Raw genomic sequence first — 20,052 nt, 5'->3', positions numbered from 1 at the left:
ATAAAAATAATAAATAAATACATAAATAAATAAAATTTAAAAAAAGAAAATGGTGCTAAATCTTGCATACACTATGACATGCCCTTGAAATTGTTTCTCCATCCTTTCATTCATTTTCAAAAAATTCTTGGCTTAAAAATCTTTGTTTTTTTTTCAGGCCAGTCCATGATGTGGAGGGTAATGCAGCTAAATACCCTGATACATGGCCGACTGAGTGGCTTAAGTCTCGGATCAGTGACTTGAAGAACACCCAGGCACAGTGTGCGCGCATGCCCAAAATTCAGGCGAGAATGGAGGAGAAGGGATTGTGGCATAGTCATTCCCCTGTGGTATTTCTCTCTCTCTCTCTCCCTCTCGCTCGCTCTCTGTCTGTCTCTCTCCAGTGAGGGCACATGCCCTATAGCAAAAACTAAAAACAACAACAACAAACTTTGTTTTCTTCCCTAGATTCTTAAAAAGATAAACAGTGTAAATCTTTTCCTTTAAAAAATGACTACGTGGGAATCCAGCGACATAGCCATTACGCTAACTGCTGGTTCCTTCCCTAGATTCTTAAAAACATAAACAGTGTAAATCTTTTCCTTTAAAAAAATTCCAGTAAATTCAATCAGCTATAGCTAGTCCTAATTAACTGAGATTTCGCATGCAACTAATAATCACTGAAGTTCAATTCTTGCTTTCTGTCATTTAATTTTATTATGCAAATGCTTCATTTATTCATTTAACTTTTATTTAACTTCCACTAGATGATGTGGAGACAAAGATGAGTTGCCTTGGGACCAGCAGATGGCATAATGGTTACGTTCCTGGACTCCCATATAGTCAACAGCGGTTCAAGTCCTGGACCTGGTGGCTTAAAACACACCAGACATGTGTGCATGTGTGCTCAAAATTCCAGGAGGAGAATGGAAGAGAGAAGGGATTGCAGCATGACCACTCTCCTGGGGATTTCTCTCTGTCTCTGCTTCTCTCTGTCTCCCTAGCAAGCACCCACACCCTAAAGCAAAACTTTCTTTCTAAAAAAAGAGATCAGCAGCCTTTAAAAGTCCATGGACCAACAGGAAACATGCACAAACATCTAGTCATAATTTGATGTAGCCCAAGTAAAGGAGAGAAGCTGAAAGACCACCTCATGCTATTTGAGGGCATCAAACCCTGTTTCTGACAGCAAGTAACCTATGAACTGAAGCTTGGAGGTTGCATAGTACTAAGCTGGGAGAAGTGAAGAGACCAGGCATACACAAAGATGTGAAACCAGAAACATGCCATTGTGTTCCAGGAGTTCTGAGCAACTCAGTGTTCCTGGAGCAAGAACATGGGGGAGGGAGTGGCAGCTGTTGTAGCTCCAGCAGGTATGCAGGACCAGATGCAGGGAAGGAGCTTAAGCCTTAGTAGGGTGCTTGGACCTTGTACCCCGGGCCATGGGGATCCACCAAAGTGGTTTGTGGGAACTGTTAATAGTTAATCTCCAAGAGCATGTGAATTGAAAAATTTTATGTAAATTGCTTTCCATTTTTACACTACTAGCAGTTGGAAGAGACATATCATAAACAAAAACTTCAAAGGATTTACAATCTGGCACTCTTTTAATTGTGTTTATTCCAAATACTTTTCACTTCAGAATGTATGTTCAAAATGAAGAAATTTGATATTGTGAAGGAGTCCATCTTTAGTCCTGATGTTTATTAAATAGAAAGACTCAAAAATCATCCAATTATTCTTGGAAAATGTGCATGAATGTGTGGTATTTGGAGCTCTATTTTAGAACCCAAATGTCATAGACATCTGGACACAAAAATTATGCAAGAGAGACCTTTAGAAATGTGTTACTAATTATTGACTCTTCCTTGCAACAGCACAACCGAGCTTTTGTTGCAGGCCCTGTGTGCAGTACTGAGGCAGACTGGGCTATTTTCACACGGGAGGGTTTATTTTCCTAAGATATTCTTCCTAACTGGCATCACAAAGCACTTAGTAGAGTTAATAAGAAAGTCAGTAAGTCTCACAAATAAATTCATTTTGTTAGCAGTGACTGGAAAAGACTACAGCATAGAAAAATCATCTAAGGAAGGAAGAGGCGAACTATGATGAAGCTAGTTGGAGAATTAAGAATCCAGGACGAGGAGCTGAAACCGAGAGACCACATCAAGTTGTAGAGTTAGGAGAACCTGATCCTAGTCCTAATCTTTTTACTTACCAGATATGTATTTAACCTCTCTGTGCTCTAACAATAAACATCTATTACATGAAAAGGTTATACTTTACAAGTCTTTTCTAAAAATTAAAAAAAAAATTTGCTATAGGGCAAATGCACTAGTGGGAGATATATTATAGAGAGAGGAAAAATGAGAAAGCACCCCCTAAGGGGAATGGCCACAGCACAATCCCTTCTCCTCCATTTTCTTCTTGGGATTTTGAGCACACACATGAGCGCGCGCACACACACATGCCCCCACACAACTTGAGCCACACAGTCAGCCATGTGGAATACAGCCACCTAAACCACCATGTCACCAGTTGACCTATACTTTACAGTCTTCAAGGCATCCTTTCGATTCTAAAACATACGTGATAGGAGTTTAAAATGTTATGAATTCTGGGACCAGCTGGGACCAGCAGTTAGCATAATGGCTATGTCACTGGACTCCCACGTAGTCGACCGCGGTTCGAGTCCCAGACCCGGTGGCTTAAACTCAGGCGCGTGTGCGTGTGTGCCCAAGATCCCCAGAGGAGAATGGAGGAGAAGGGATTGCGATGTGGCCATCTCCCCTTGGGGGTGCTTTCTCGCTTTCTATCTCTCTGTTTCTCTCTGTCTGGCGAGCACTTGCGCCCTCTAACAAAAACCTCTCCAAAAAAAAAAAAATGTTATGAATTCAACAAACGTTGAGTATGCTATGTCTCAGAACAGTTCAAAGTGATGGTGTCTAGGAATAGAGCAAAATCCCTGTTCATAGAATTGAAATCCTAGTGGGAAGGGAAGAGAAACAGAGGGAGAGCTATAGAGGAAGAAAATAATTGTAGTCAGAACACATGCTATGGAGGAAGTAGGACAGGATCATATACTACAGAGGACCGGATGTTGCAGGAACGTGACAGGTAAGCAGGGAATGCTGAGCTCCTTGCACCACCATCCAGTACTCACGAAGTTCAAATCTTATTTTAAGTGCAAAGGTCCATATTTGGAAGAATTTAAGCTGGAAAACAACCCACTATATTTTAAAAATATCACTTTGAGGCTAGCAGATAGCATGGTGGTTGGGGTGCTGGATGCCCACATGGTTGAACATGGTTTGAGTCCTGGACCCGGTGGCTTGGAATTTACACCAGGGGCATGCACAGGTGTGTCCAGAAGCCCAAGAAGAGAGTAGAAGAGATATAAGAGATTACGGTGTGGCCTGGAGGGGGGGGGAATGACTTGTCGCTTTCTCTCTCTCTCTGTCTCTCAGGTGACCACACACGAGCTCTAGCAAAAATATCTCTCTCTCTCAAAAAAAAAAAAAAAATCACTTTGGCTATCGTTTTGTGACTTGACTGCGGATGGCAAAGCGGAAGCAAGGAGACCAGTTTCAGAGGCTATAGTAAAACATTAGGGGAGATAGTAACTTGAACTAAAATAGCATAAGTAGAGAGAGAAAAGCCTGAAACGAGGAGTGATTTATTGGCCCAGATTTTCGGACGGGGCCTGGCTGCTGTGATGCAGCAACAATGCGAGTGCCCGTAGGCTGGAAGCCCTGTGCCTGACGGCAGGTCTGGATCCCTGGCTTGTCCAGAAAGTACTCTGGGTACCCAGAATCTCCAGGAGGTAGAGGACGGAGAAAGGGGAGCGTGGCATGACGACACCGACCCAGGATGCTTCTCTGTCTCATGCACGCGTGTGCATTCTATCAATAATACAATAAACTAAATCCCTGTACAGTATGTAAATATCTGCAAAGTTAATGTGATACTTTAGAAGCTGACTCCGATGAACTCATAAAGTTGGTAACCTTGATTTAAATTAATGAAAAATAGAGGAGGTCAGGAAAAGGGTAATGCCAAATAAATGCTATTTGCCTTAACAAATTTTGTAATGAATTAGGAACTAGGCATTTTTGGATATTTTCATTCGGGGTTACTAGTAAGTTAGGGGAAAGTAGTATATTTAGAAAGAAAAATCAAGTGTCTTTAGGATAGCTTGATGACTAGCAAGAATTCTCGATAGATATCGCTGTCCACTTCTATTATAAAAACATGTGAATTTATTCAGTAATCTATTCTGTGAAGCAGTAAAGTAGATATTTTCAGAAGGTGGACTCCATAGTTTGACAATTCTTATGTGCCCGTTTTGTGCAATTAAATGCACAGAACTGTTCTTGAAAAATAGAAACTGAGGCTGGCCAGTGGCGTGCGATTAGGGCGGCGTGGCCACCCGTGCGGTCCTGGCCTAGGGGCTTGAGAAATATGCCAGGCACGTGAGCGTGCATGCCTCAGATCCTGAAAGGAGGGAAATGGAGAAGGGACTGTGGCATAGCCTTTCCTCATGGGGGTTGCTTTCTCACTTTCTCTCTCTCTGTCTCTCTGGAGAGCACACACACCCTTTGACAAATTAAAAGAAGTAGAAAAAATCAGGACCTGTACCCAATTTGAAAAAGCTAAGGATAAAGAATATTATAATTGCCTGGTTTTTTTTAAAGAATTATTTTATTTAACTTTATTTACTTATTTATTTACTGCCCCCCCCCCTTTTAATTTGACCAGAGAGGGTGAGGGTGAGACAGAGGGAGAAACAGTGAGAAAGCAAGCCACCAAGTCTGGGACTCAAACCGCAGTCAGCCATGTGGGAGTCCAGTGCCCCTAGCCACCACGCCACCTGCCAGCCCCCTAACTGTCTGCTTCTAATGTACTATGTTTAATATAAACATATTGATATTTCCTAAATTAAAAAAAAATTGTATGCTGCTCATTTAAAACTCAGGAACTGGGCCATCAGGTGGCACAGAGGTTAGGGCAGCTGGATCCCATAGTGACCTACTGAGTGGTTCAAGTCTCAGACCTAGCAGTTTGAAAAACACTCCAGGTATACATGTGTGGGTGCTCAAAACCCTGCAAGGAGAATGGAGGAGGAGGGTTGCAACATATCCATCCCTCTGAGGTGGGGGTTGCTTTTTCACTTTCCTTCTTTATCTCTCTCTTGCTGTCTCTGGGAGTGAATGCATCCAGTAGCAAACCTAAAAAAAATGAAAAATAAAACTCTGCCATCATTTCCCCATAAAAACAATATAATCACTCAAGCCAGGTCACAAATACACACTTAGCCATTGTGTAGATAAATAATATTGAGAGGCACTGTAAATTACTGTTACAGGAAGATAAAAAGTGCTGTTATGCAAGAAGAAGGTGAAGAAGAAAAATATTTCCACCATTTCTCTAGGTACAGGCCTAACTCTGGAATAATTAACTTACCATATAATAATTTGGGGAGAATTCTACCATCATTTTTTTTTTTCCTGAAATTTGCTGCCCTGGAAGTCCTGCCTTCTCAGAGTACTTGAGCACCTACCAACTGATTGAACTGAACTTTGCATACTCCCCAAATTGCTCTTTCTCCTCAGATTACCTTCCTCTTTCCATACCAAAATTATTCTGTTATGTTTCCTTCAATTCCATCTTAAAAGTTAGGAAAAGAGGCCAGCCCATGGCCGGGTGGTGAAAACAGATGGAGCCACATGGCCAACTGCCCTGTTCAAGTCCCAGACCCAGCAGCTTGAGAAAAAGAACGAAAAAAATTACGAAAGCCATCTGATTAAACAATCCATCAATCTATGAATGACTGGTGGATGAATAAATTTCAGAACTATATGCATCTTTTTTTTTTTTTTAGAGAGGTTTTTGCTATAGGGTGCGTGCACTGACACCAGAAAGACAGAAACAGAGACAGAAAGCGAGAAATCACCCCCCAGGGGGTATGGCCACGCCGTAATCCCTTCTCCTCCATTCTCATCTCAGGATCTTGGGCATGTACACGCACGTACACGCACCCGGCATGAGTTTAAGCACTGGGTCTGGGACTCAAACTGCAATTGACTACATAAGAGTTCAGCAACATAGCCATTACGCCAACTGCTGGTCCCAAGTCGTCATTGTTTTTAAGACAGGGTCTCATTATGTTGCTCAGGCTGGCATTGAATTCATAATCCTCCTACCTCAGCGTCCCAAGTAGCTGGGATTACAGGTTCACACCTCCATGCTTAGCACCAGCCATCTTTTAAAAAATTATGTGAGTAATATTTTCGGTTTACATTAGAAATAGGACTATCTCTACTGTCTCTGGGAGTTTCAATTAAAATCCCTCAGGTTTAGCTTCTATGTTACTGTGTCCCCCAAAAGTTCATGTGCTAGAATTTGGGTGTTTTGTGAAGGTATTAAGAGGACATTAACATGATTATGAGATTAAGATATGGGAGATTACTAGGATTAAGGTCATCAGGGTGGGGCCCCTATGATTGAAGGCTGATGGCTTTGTTTTTTTGTTTGTTTGTTTGTTTTTCTTTCTTTTTTTTTTTTTTTGTTGGAGAGGTTTTTGCTATAGGGCGCGTGCGCTCGCCAGACAGAGAGAGACAGAGACAGAAAGCGAGAAATCACCCCCCAGGAGGGATGGCCACACCGCAATCCCTTCTCCTCCATTCTCCTCTTGGGATCTTGGGCATGCACGCACACGCGCCCGGCGTGAGTTTTAAGCCACTGGGTCCGGGACGCGAACCGCAATCAACTACGTGGGAGTCCAGCGACATAGCCATTACACTAACTGCTGGTTCCCAAAGGCTGATGGCTTTGTAAAAAGAGAAATGAGACAGAGACATATGGACGCAGACACGCATGCTCCTGTTCCCTCACCATATGATGCCCTCTGCCATTTTCCCATCAACAAGACGTGGCTCTTGACCTTGGACCTCCAAACTCATGACCTGTCAATAAGTAAGCCTCTATTCTGATGAATCACCAGATGTAGTCCCTTGACCACCAGCTGTGGCCCCTTGACCTTGGGCCTCCAAACCCATGGACTAAATAAGCCTCTATTCTGATAAATCACCATTTTTGAGTATTTCTGTTATTAGCGATACAATAGGCTAGAAGATACCTCCTTATTATCCCAACCAGAGCTAAGTACCAATCTTTCACCTCATCTAAAACTTACCTTTACTCTGCCACTTGGAATCTTTCACACTTACTGTAAGATTTTCTTAGGTTATGTTAAGAACAATACTAGTTGACACAATGCCATTTTGTCAGGACGTGGGAATGCCCCAGTTGTGCTTCCTACTCAGGGATGTAAGGCAGAAAATGACCAGAGGTTTAGACTCGTTTTTGTACCAGCTCTAATACCAACTCGAACAAATCCTTTCCACTTTCTTTGTTTAGGATGGGAAGGTGAGCCAGCCAGTGGTTGGTGGTTAAGGCAGCTGGATCACACGAGGTGAACTGTGGAGTTCAAGTCCCAGACTAGAGGCTTGAAAACAGGCTAGGCACATTGGCACATGCAGTCAGATCCTGAAAGGAGCATCCCTGGCATGGTGGGTGAGGTGCTGGACTCCCACATGGCCAACCTTGGCTCCAGTCCTGGACTTGGTGGCCTGCTTTCTTCTTTTCTTGCTCTCTTACTCCCTCTCTCTTTCTCTCTCTCTCTCTCTTGAGTGCACATGCCCAATAGCAAATAAATAAATAATTAGATAGATAGAATTAAATACATATTTTTAAAAAGAGAAGAAAAAATTCTGAAAGGAGAAATGGAAGAGAAAGGATTGTGGCAGGGCCATCCCCCGTGAGGGGTACTTTCTCAGTATTCTCCACACCCCTGTCTCTCTCTGGTGAGTGCATGCTCCCTGTAGCACAATTTAAAAATAAAAGGAAATGAAAAATAAAATGGGAAGGTACCTGTGTGTGTGTGTATGTGTGTGTGTGTGTGTGTTTAAGACATGTATAATGGGTCCCTCATCTCTATAAAACTGGTTACCCGATCAAATAAAATGATGTATCTGAAAGACTTTGGATCAATACAAAGCACTGAAATTCTAAAACACAGTTATTTGTCAGAATCTCAGTAATTTACATGATTTATATAATTTATACACCTCAATAAAAATAAGGTAAATATCCTTAGCTGAGTTTTTTTGCTTGTTTTAGGTTTTTCCGTAGGGCGCATATGTTCCCTTGAGCAGAGACAGGGAGAGGGGAAGTGATAAATCGTGCCCAGAGGGGGAATGCCCGTGCCACAATCTCTTCTCCTCCATTCTCCTGGAATGTTGGGCATGCATTCACACACACCTGGCCCCCAGGTCCAGGATTTGAACCATGATCAGGCATGTGGGCATTCAGCACCTTAACCACCGCACTACCTGCTGACCCCTCTTAGCCCAGTTCTACAGATAAGAAAATGGAGGCTTAGACTGTCAAACAGCCAAAGTCCAAAGCGTGTGGGGAGTGGGTGGTGGAGCTTGCCATGAACCCAGGCCTTCTCTGGCTCCAGTACCATTTTCTTCACCCTAGGAGTGCACTGCCACCCCTTCTGTACGTGCCAGCAGTAATATTTGCTTCATTTCTTTTCCTTTTTTCCTTTTTTTTGAGAAGTTTTGCGATAGGGAGTGTGCACTCACCAGAAAGACAGAGAGACAGAAAGCGAGAAATCACCCCCAGGGGGGAGATGGCCATGCCGCAATCCCTTCTCCTCCATTCTCCTTTGGGGATCTTGGGCACTCACGCACACGAGCCCGGCGTGAGTTTAAGCCACCGGGTCTGGGACTCGAACCACCTTTGGTACATGGAAGTCCAGTGACGTAGCTATTATGCCAACTGCTGGTCCCAACTGTTTGCCTCATTTATTTTTACTAACCCTAAATCCAGTTATCCCTGATATAAACATTCTAAATCTAATCGACTAATTATATATATATATATATGTATATGTATATGTATACACATACATACATATATATGTGTGTGTGTGCATGTGTGTATGTCAATCTCATTGACTAATACATACATATATATATATATAAATTTTTCATATGCTATATGGTACATGTGCTTGCCAGCGAGAGACAAAGAAAGGGGAAGTAAGAAAGCACCCACCGTGGAGAATCATTGTGTCATAACCCCTTTCCTCCATTCTCCTCTCAGGATTTTGGGCACACACACACATGTGCTTAGCATGTTTCTCAAACCACTGAGTCCAGACTCAAATTGTGCAGTTTGCCATGTGGTATCTAGCCTCTTTAACCACACCACATCACTGACTGGCCCTAACTGACTAACTTTGTAATGACTTACTCTTTTTTTTTTTCTTTCTTTCTTTTGTGGTTCATATGAGGAGCCTTCATAGAAAATGCATAATATGAAAAAAAAATGCATGGATTTCTATCTTTTTGCACCAAAATAAACTTGTACTTTAATTCCATTTTTCTATAATGTTTTTAAATTCCCCTTGTGTATTTCATATCAAGGTATTCTGTAAAATTCTAAACTTCTTGAATATAAAGCCCTCCTCATTTTAGTGTTCTCTGGATGATGCCAAGCATAGAAATAGCCTTCCTAATTATTTTATGATGAGAAGAATGGAAAAATCAGATATTCATATTGGAGGGGGGAATCAATAAATCTGTTGAAAAGATTCCACAAAACAAATGATCTTTACAGTAACAACTGAGAATTTTTATTTAATCTTTCTTTCTTTTTAAATAATTATTTATTCATTAATTTATTTTAACTTGACCAGAGAGAAGGAGAAAGTGCAAAAGCAAGGCACCAGGTCTGGGACTTGAACTGTGGTCAGCCGTGTGGAAGTGTCCAACGCCTTAACCACCACACCACCCGCTGGCCCCTATTTAATCTTTCTCAGTGCTAATCCATAGTATAGTTAAGCTCTGGAGTATGCTAATATTATGTAAAGATGATTTTAACAGTTGTATGTGGGTAGAAAAAAAGTTGTGAGTCATATACTGAAAAAGGATTAGCTTTTTGGTGTGTATTATATAAATAATTAGAATCACATTCCAGAAATATGCCCAAAATTCAGCAGCTAGGATTGGAAAACAAACAAACAAACAAACAAACAAACAAACCCACTGTAAAATTTCTTTTTAGGAGCTGAAATTGGTTTATATCTGTATAGTAGGTCAAGACCACATTTTTTTTATCTCTGTCATCACAGGTGTGGAAGTTAATAAAGAACATAAGACGTTAAGTCCTTCAAGGTCATGAATAATTTTGGTCAACCTTGGACAAAAAGTTAGGGATCCCATGAGTAGAATTTAAAAAAAAATCAAAACAAAAAAAGCTGATGTCAACTCCTGGGCAACAGAGAATACCTGTATGTACACTTTCTTCTGAGTCTCCGTAATCAGGAAAAACGTGGGGGAAAATATGAGTAGAGCCTCCTTTTCTAGTTCTGGCTATGAATAATTCTTAAACCTTATACCCTTATGAAGGTCACTTCCTCTCTCTAGCTTTTGAGTAGAGACAGAAAGAGAAATTTTTAAGAGTCAGTCTAAGAAAGATTCAGCCTATCATGTTTAATTTTCCCCCTTCCTTTTCAAAAAGTATCTTGGAGGGCCAGGTAGGTGGTATGGTGGTTAAGGTGACTGGATCCTACATGGCCAATTGGAAGTTTGAGTCCCAGACCAGGCAGATTGGAAAACACTCCCTGTGCGCGTGCGTGCATGCATGCCCACAGTCCTGAGAGGAGAATGGAGATGGGATTGTGAGGTGGCCATCCTTCCTGGGGGGTGTTTCTTTCTCTCTCTCTCTCTCTCTCTCTCTCTCTCTCTCTCTCTCCTCTCTCTCTCTCTCTCTATTTCTCTGTCTCTCTCTGGCAAGTATACATACTCTGTAGCAAAATTTAAAAAAAAAAACAAATATGGGAAAAAAAAATCTTGGGACGCTAGTTGTCAAGACCATCATTTTTGTTCAAGTATAGTCAGTACTAGGGAACTACTGTTAGGTACTCCCAAAGTGGTATTCTCTAAGAAGAAAATCAGAATAAAAATATAGAGGACGGGATTACCTTCTGTAGATGAGACAGGTCATAACTGGATGCCTGAGAAAGCCGCCATCTCAATTTTATCAGGACGACTGCCTTTTTGTCCAGTCTACCTGTAAGGTGATGGGAAGGAAGTGAAAAACTTAGCTAGGATAACAAGGCCAGGACAAGACAACAGGCTAAATAATGAAAGAAAAATTAAAGGGGGAAAGTTCTAAAGAAGTCACTGTTTATTATGTTCTGTTTTAATTTAAAAAAAAAAAAAAAAAACGGGGGGAGGAGAGGGGATTAGTGTGTGTCCAACTCCCTGGGATGAAAACTTTAAAGAGAGGGAAAAAAAAAGATTCACTTGGGAACTTAATAGGAATCTGCCATTCCAGGTCCCACTAGACCAAGAAAATCAAAACATCCAGGGTAGACATAGGCATGTTTAGTATTAAACCAGCTTGGGCAACAGACCTATGAAAGAAGTCTTACTCAGCCTGCCACACTGCGAACCCACCCCCCCTATAGCAAAACCCTCTCCAAAAAAAGGAAAAAAAAAAAACAGCAGAAGGCAAGAATCTAGGCAATGGGAGTGACTAAATCTGTCTCCCCTAAAAAATTTATTGGTAGTGTTTCTCTTCCATTGTCCAGAAGAATGAGTCATTCATTCTGCCAGATACAGTATGTCCAGGTCCTGGAAAATAAATGTACCCTGTTACAGAGAGAACAGGAATAGTTCGTCTGGGTTTTTTTTTTTCCTGGGCTGGAAATGTCTCTTTAGACTTGACATTTCCCTTTCTGAGTCCACACTTAACAAGTCACCCTCTGATTTCTCATTGTACCTCATTTCTCATTTAGGCAGCAGCGAGTAGGAATAACAAGGTTTTTGAACAGGTTTATATTTTTGTTAATTAATACACTGACATTTTTTTTTCTTTTCTTTTTTTTTTTCTAAAGAGATATTTGTGCTACAGGGCATGTGTGCATGCCAGAGAGACAGAAAGTGAGAAGTCACCCCCCAGGGGGAATAGTCATGCCACAGTCCCTTCTCCTCCAGTCTCCCCTCGGGATTTTGGACATGCATGCACATACGCCCGGCATTAGTTTTAAGTCACCAGGCCCAGGACTTGGGATGACTACGTGAGAAGCCAGCAATGTAACCATATGCCATCTGCTCGTCCCTAGCATTTTGTTTTATACCACAAGCTTTTTTTCTTCTTTTTATACATTTGCTATAGGACACATGTGTTTGCCAGAAAGAGAGAGAAAGAACAAGAAATCCCCCCTCCCAGATGGGATTGCTTCAGCACAATTCCTTTTCCATGGAAAAGTTTAGACATGCATGCACAGGTGCCTGGTGTATTTCCCCAGCTGCTGGGTTGGGACTAAAACCATCCCAGTTGGCCTTGTGGGGTCCACCTGCCCCAGCCACTGCCACTGGCTGGCCTACCTCAAGCTCTGATTGTTGAGGTACATAGTGCTGCCTGGGCTAGCCCAGGTGGTCCCACATGGCTGGCTGCTCAGTTCGAATGCCAGACCCAGCCACTTGAGAAACAAGCTGAGTGTGGTGTGCATGTGTACTCAACATCCCCAAAGGAAGGAGAGATGGAGGAGAGGGATTATGGTACGACCATTCCCCACAGGGAATGATTTCTCACACCCCCCATTCACAGCGAGCACACTTGCCCTCTGACAAAATTTAAAAGAAAAAAAAAATGTTCTGCCTATTCTGGCCAGTTCAGGTTTATCTTCAATATCAGATTTCTTGGACACACCTGTGCATGCATGGACTAACTACTCTAAGACATGCCATCAGCAGAATAAGGCAAAATATAGTTGTCAGCTGGCTTTTCTCTACGATTCCTTTATGTCATAATTACATACGTGTAACAGTATGAAAAAGATTTCTGTGGTGGTTAAAACGAGTTTTCCAGGACCACCAGTTGGCGTAATAGCTATGTTGCTGGACTCCCATGTAGCTGACCACGGTTCAAGTCCTGGACTCGGTGACTTAAACTCATGCCGGGTGCATGTACGTGTGTGCCCAAGATCCCGAGAGGAGAATGAAAGAGAAGGGATTGCGTCGTGGCCATCCCCCAGGGGGGTGAATTCTTGCTTTCTGTCTCTCTTTCTGGTGAGTGTATGCGCCCTATAGCAAACACCTCTCCAAAAACAAAACAAAAACCAAGTTTTTCTCTTACTCCATAATTAAAGACAAAGAATGAGCAAATACCAAAGGTGACAGAGGCAGTGAAGCTGTGTCATTCAACTTTAAGCATCTGGCTTTGAGAACACTTGTGTGAGAGACAAACATTTTCAGATACTCATACCTAATATGATTTAACATAGCTAGAGACTATTTTATACAGTATTAATGAATATAATCATTCTTAAATTATGTGTACCTATTTTTGTCAGATTTTGTGTGGAAATACCTGGAAGTTCAAACTGAGTAAGACATAAATAAAATAATTATGGAGCCAGCCAGTGGCACAGTGGTTAAAATGGGTGGATCCCACATGGCCGAGTGCATGGCTTGAGTCCTGGACCAAGTGACTTGAAAAACACACCAGGCTCATGTGCATGTGTGCCCAAAATCCCAAGAGGAAAATGGAAGGAAAAGGATTGCAGTGTGGCCATCCCACTGGGGGTGATTTCTCACTTTCTCTCTCTCCAGTGAACACACTGCCCTACAGCAAAAAAAAGTTTTTAAAAAAATTATGGACTGTGAGGATATGTATAAGGCACAATGGTGACAAGAGATGGAGAAATTACTGCTCACAGCGCTAGGAAAGCCTACAAGAGGTGACTTTTGATGTAGGTTTGGAAGGAAATACAATGTATTTCCTTCTCTGCCTAGGAGAAGAAAGGGAATTCCAAGCAGAGGAAATGGCTGGAAAGCAAAGCCTGGAAAGTACAAAATAGATTGTCTTGTACAACAAATTGCTGGGGTATTGCCTGGGTAATGAGAAGAGGTAGGAGGGATGCCTGCTAAGGCCTTGATCATGTGGGTGCTAAGACATTTAAGATGGGAAGCGGTATGGTCTTCAGACAAGTCTTTATAGTTGTCATGACAATGAGGCATGAGAGTGCAAGAGAAAGGAAGTCCAATTCGGAGTCTAGGTCCTAAACGAAAGCAGTTGTAGTGAGAATGGAAAGGAAGAGGCAGGTTTGAGAATGGCTTGGCAGCGAGAATCAGTAGGGCTTGGTAACAGATTGTATTTGGGGGCGAGAGGGAGGAACTAGCATAACTCCCAAATTACTGGCTTTGGAACGTAGAGCTCTTTTATTAAATCTTTCTCAAAACCATTATACATTATTCATTGTGAGATTAAAGATCTCACAATGTTCTGTGAAACATCATTAGCTTCCGACCAAGGGAATCCCTAGATTAGAAATCAGCCTCCACCCACCTCCATCCTAGCTTTTCCTGTCCATTTTGTACTTTTCTCCGGAAGCTGTGAGATCTGGCTTCAGGCAAAAAAATATATATATATGTAACTAAAACAGACATAGTGTCCCAGAAAAAGAAATACGAAAGCCAGAAGATACAATTAAACACATTTGGAATGCTTAGAACAAGGTGTCCACAGCATTATCACAGACCGTAACTGTGTTCTATGTGTGCAGTTTGCCAGCTTTTCATTAAGCAAAAAAACTGGTTTTCCATGGAAAAAAAAAGAAAGAAAAGAAAAGAAAAAAGTGAAAACTTACTTAGTTACACAGTAACAAGCAACTTGTGCTCGAAAAATGTAGATGTATATTAACAAAATTACTTCTTGGCCTCTCCTAATGGATAAAATAGCCTAGTCATTATGTAATATTATAAATAGATAACTACATTTTCAGATTAAGGATGTTTGAGGGCTCAAAGTTTATGTGAATATTATTCAGTATTTCTCATTTCACTTAGGGCAAAGTAGTTTTTTTTTTTGGGGGGGGGGGGGGGGTAGAGGTTTTTGCTATAGGGCACATGCGCTTGCCAGACAGACAGAGACAGAGACAGAGACAGAAAGCAAGAAATCACCCCCTAGGGGGGATGGCCACACCGCAATCCCTTCTTCTCCACTCCATTCTCCTCTCGGGATCTTGGGCACGCACGCACACGTGCCCAGCATGAGTTTTAAGCCACTGGGTCTGGGACATGAACCGCGATTGACTACATGGGAGTCCAGCAACATAGCCATTATGCTAACTGCTGGTCCCAGGGCTTCATAGTTTTTGAAACTTTCTTCTGTGTGACCTTCAGTGGTGTATTTCAGCCTCCCAGCTAGAATTTTTCTTTAATTGCCATAGGATATGTGCACTTGGCAGAGAGATAAACAGGGACAAAGCATCCCCCCTCCCCCATGGTCTATGGTCATGCCACAGTTCCTTCGCCTGTTTTTCTATCATGTCGGGATTCTAGGCACACACACACACGTGCCCTGTGTGTGTTTCAAGCCACCAGAGACCAAGATTTGAACCAGGGTCAGCCATGTGGGATCCAGCTTCTTTAACCCACAAGACCATGGGGCTGGCCTTGGTTAGCAATCTTACTAGATTGTTGTGTTCAAACACTGGCTCCATCACCCAGGCCTTTGGACAATGCTATACACAAGTGGAGTTAATATGTCAGCATGATCTTGAGTGGGTGCCCAATCCCAACACAGATGTGCAAGATAGGACTTGACTTCTAAAACATATCACCTATTGATAATCCATTGGTTTTCAAACTTCATCATGCATTAAAATCACCTTGCTGGGTCCTATGCTTAAAATTCATATTTTAGGGAACCAGCAGTTAGCGTAATGGCTGTCGCTGGAGTCCCATGTAGTCGACTGCGGTTCGCGTCCCATCCCAGACCCGGTGGCTTAAAACACGCCGGGCACGTGTGCGTGCATGCCCAAGATCCCGAGGGGAGAATGGAGGAGAAGGGATTGCGGTGTGACCATCCCCCCCGGGGGTTGATTTCTCGCTTTCTGTCTCTATGTCTCTCTCTGTCTGTCTGGCGAGCGCACGCTCCCTATAGCAAAAATCTCTCCAAAAAAAAAAATTCATATTTTAGTAGATCTGGAGTAGAGTCCAAGAGTTTGCATTTGTGACAAATTTTAGGCGATAGTCCAGGTCCCATCCCTTAAGGAACACTTATCTATAATCATTGGAAAAGGAATTAACTTAGAAAAAAGGGAGGGAGCATTAAAGAAAGAAGACAGAGATATAACAGCAAATGTGGGGACCAGCAGGAGGCATGGTGATTAAGGCACTAAATACTCCCACACGGCTGACCACGGTTCGAGCCTCGGACCTGGTGACTTGCTTTCTTGCTATTTCTCTCTCTCTCTCTGGTCAAATTAAAATAAATGAATGAATGAATAAAAATTAAATAATTCTTAAAAAAATAGAGAAAGAAAGACTATAAGCAAAACACATGTAGCGGGCCAGCTGATGGCAAAGTGACTAAGGTGGGTGGCATGGCTGTCTCCATTGCAGGATTGAATCTAACAACCGTTGGCTTGAAAAACACACTGAGCACATGTGAATGTATGCCCCCAAATGAGGAAGAAATGGAGAAGTGATTTTGGCAAGTCCCATGGGGGTTGCTTTCTCTCTCTCCCTCTCTCTCTCCCCCAAGTCCCTATGCCCCTTTGCCTCCTGGCAAAAAAAAAAAAAAAAAAAAAAGAAAGAAAAAAAGAAAAGGAAACTCAAGTAGGGTAGGCTCCATAGTTCAACAGGTAAGCCTTGTGCACCAGGAGCTACTCACATGGCTGACCATAGTTTGAATCCCAGTTGCAACTGCTTAAAAGAAAAGAAAAGAAAAAAAAAACCCACAGATGTACATGGTTCGTTAGCGATTTTATTCAGGAAAATAAACTATTCCAAAGACCAATGAGCTATTTGCTCAGCAAGGATAATCCTCTTCTGTTACTAGGATGACACTGAGTTTCTGCCATTCTAGAACATGTCCTCATTATTCTAGTGTTTATTAGTCACACTCAGAAAAACTCATTTATTCCAATTTACCCTTTCCAGTATTTCTGGGTTTTATACTTGAAACCTGAACCAAACCATGAACCATTTCATTGAGATATGCCAGGCTAATTTGTTGAACTCCAAAACTAAACCAAATCTCAAATATCTTTTTCCTTAAGTGTAAACCAAATGAAAGTCATTTTCTTTTGTTTGTTCAAAAACATAGTACATTAGTTCAAGTTAGAAACAGTGCTTTCGGTTTTTTAAACGTCTTCAAAAGTAAGATTAGATTGCCTAACGTACCAATTTGTTCAAAGAACAAAAACGAAAAACCAGTCTGTTTAAATCCCGTTGGGTTCTCTGGTGGCATGGTGGTTAAGGTGGCTGGATCCCACATGGCCAACTGAGCAGTTTGAGCTGTGGAACTGGCGGCTTGAAAAACATGCAGAGCGCATGTGCGTGCATCCCCAGAATACTGAAAGGAGGAAGAAATAGAAGACGGATTAGGGCCTGACTGTTCCCTATGAGGGTTGCATTCTCTCTCTCTGTCCCTTTCCTTTATCACTTTCTGGCAAGTGCACATGCCTTCTGATGAATGACAAAAATGAAACGATACATAAATAATAACAAAATAAAACACTTACACTAGGCAAACTAGTAGCCTAGTGGTTAAGGGAGCAGATCCCACATGCCTGACCGCAGTTGGAATCCTGGCCTTGGCGTGCCCCTAATCCTGCAGTACGGACAGATGGAGGAGAAGGTATTACAGCATGATCTTTGGGAGCGTTCTCTTCTCTCTGGCTTGCACACGTAGCTTCTGGCAATAAATCAATAAAAAAGTACCCTTATACTAAGTAATAAATAGTTGACTGAAATGTTAAAATAGTACATCGCTGTAAGAAACAGGTCCTAGCAAGAAAAAGTGTTCCACTTCTCAGATTCAAATCAAGACACCTCAGTGAAGGAACTATTTACAGACATGTGGTAGGGGAGTTACAGGAACGAAAGAAGGATGTTTAGGGACCAAGAAACTAGCAACAGCAGGAAGTCATTACCACCCCTGACCTGAAGAGGCAAAGGGAGGAGGTGGTGTTTACAGAGCCCACTGAGAAGAGGAACTATGGCAATGGGCCTACCCCAGGAGGCTTAGTCTTGGGGAAACAACCCCCTTCGCCCACAACATGCATGAATTAGAATAGAATTGTTAAGTCGCAGAGGAGATCTGGAAGAAATACCCTATCCTCTCTCCACTCTTGTTTTCTTCTTTTTTTCTTTTACTAGCATTAACTTTCTTTCGGACTTTATTTATTTATTTTAAAAATTTTACTATAAGGCATGTAGTTGCCACAGAGAGAGAGAAAGGGACAGAGAGAGAGAGAGAAAGAAGGAAAGCAGCCCCCATGGTGACTGGTCACATTGCCATCTCTCCTCTTCCATTTCTTCTTTTGATATTTTGATCACACACCCATGTTTTTCAAGCCACCGGTTCCAAGATTTGAACCATGTAGCCGGTTATATAGAATCCAGGTGCTTTAACCACAATGCCACTGGCTGGCACTCTCATCTCCTGCTTTCTGATCTCTGGGTAATGCCTTTTCTGTCCGAACTAGATTAAAGTCGGTTGTCAAGGGTCCCAAGCAATTGATCTACAAACATCAGCATGCTCATGAGTGAAAGGTGGCAGGCTTGCAAGACAGACAGGAACGATCCCCTTGTACTAATGAATGCTAGACATTATATGTTGTATTAATAAATAAGTTGACATACAAGGGGACTTCAAGAAGTTCATGGGAAAATGGATTTGAAATAAATTTCAAAATCTATGTATTGTTTTTTCATAATGTGCACTTGCTATAAACTATTCGAAGACTCTGTAAAAGTCTTAGAAAATTCACTGGAAGATAGAGAACAATCAACCCTATTAGCTATTATTATTGTTTCTGTGATCAGCTCTATTTTACAAATAAGAAAACCGAAGTTCATGGACTTGAAGCGACTTCTTGGTTAACAGTACAGAGCCTACACTCAAATTCAAGTGTTAGCATGCCAATTTTATGCAAATTCTACTGTAAGAGTTGACTAACACCCTATGAGTACAAAGTAAGGCATTGCATGGATACTTAATTTTATAATTTGTTGCAAAACAAGAATCTTTATTCTCTGGACTCAAGGAAATCTCTAGCCAAACTGATATTTTCTGAACATTTATAAAAATAAAATAAGCAAAACTCCTATTTCCAAGACAATTCTATTTCCTCATGAAATTGGTAATATTAATGATGGTGTCAGTAGTAATAATCCTAATAGTTGTTAAGTTTTTCAGTGTTTATAATATGTCTACCACTGTGCTATTTTTCAGGCATTGTGGTAACATAATCATTAATCCATGATGCTCATTTTAAATTTCCTGTTCATTCTTTCAATAGTTTTTTAAACTTGGAAATAATCCATTTGGATGATTTTGCATGTCCTCATCTAACCATTTCAGGTTTTAGAAAAATCATTTTAAATGTGATAAACAGATTATGTCCTAACAAACTCCCAGGAAACAAGCTTTTTTCTTATCATTGTTGGAGAATTTATTCATCCCATTAGACTGCCATGATACAAAATTAGCCCTCAGGCAAGAGGTGGGGTTGGGTTGGCCATGCATTCAAAATTTGATTACATGAAATAAGACATTTTGAACATAAACATAGTTTGCTTCTCCTTTGTGTCAGGTCAGCTTTTTTTTTTTTTTTTTTCTTTTGGCAAGAAATTTTAAACAATGAGATAGCCATTTACCCTTAGGTCTTTGATTTTAGGTTTTTAGAATTTCAATCCAAAGGAGGTATAATCAGTAAACTAAGACATCATATGTACATTCTTAGTCAGCTAAAAAAAAAAAAAAATAAGATGTTTTTTTCCTGTGTGGTTGGTTTCCACCCTGTCACACTATCTATAAGCTTTTCTCTGATGGTTGGAGCAATTAGCAGACAAGGGCATGCTAACCAATGGCTCATCACAACATTGAGGTTCTTTCCTGCCAGTCAAGTTACAGTGTTGTCATTAGGAAGACTGTGAAGCAAATGCAGTAGAGAGACAATTCTGTTCTGCAAACAAA

The 20,052-nt window shown here is 41.4% G+C and overlaps 1 long non-coding RNA gene across 1 annotated transcript in view; it reads right to left on the bottom strand.

Moving 5' to 3' along the window:
* The window catches only part of LOC102475667 (uncharacterized), a 46,850-nt gene extending 30,077 nt beyond the window's left edge, over nt 1–16,773 (bottom strand). Inside the window, exons 1-2 of the long non-coding RNA XR_337471.1 lie at nt 16,741–16,773; nt 11,036–11,124 (exon numbers count right to left, since the gene is read on the bottom strand). This is a non-coding gene — a long non-coding RNA (uncharacterized LOC102475667). The remainder of the gene's footprint in view (nt 1–11,035; nt 11,125–16,740) is intronic.
* Between the last annotated feature and the right edge of the window lie 3,279 nt (nt 16,774–20,052).

Source organism: Tupaia chinensis, unplaced genomic scaffold (genome assembly GCF_000334495.1).
Source record: "Tupaia chinensis unplaced genomic scaffold, TupChi_1.0 Scaffold146445_1, whole genome shotgun sequence".
NCBI lineage: Eukaryota > Metazoa > Chordata > Mammalia > Scandentia > Tupaiidae > Tupaia > Tupaia belangeri.
This window is presented reverse-complemented; position numbering and strand designations above follow the sequence as displayed.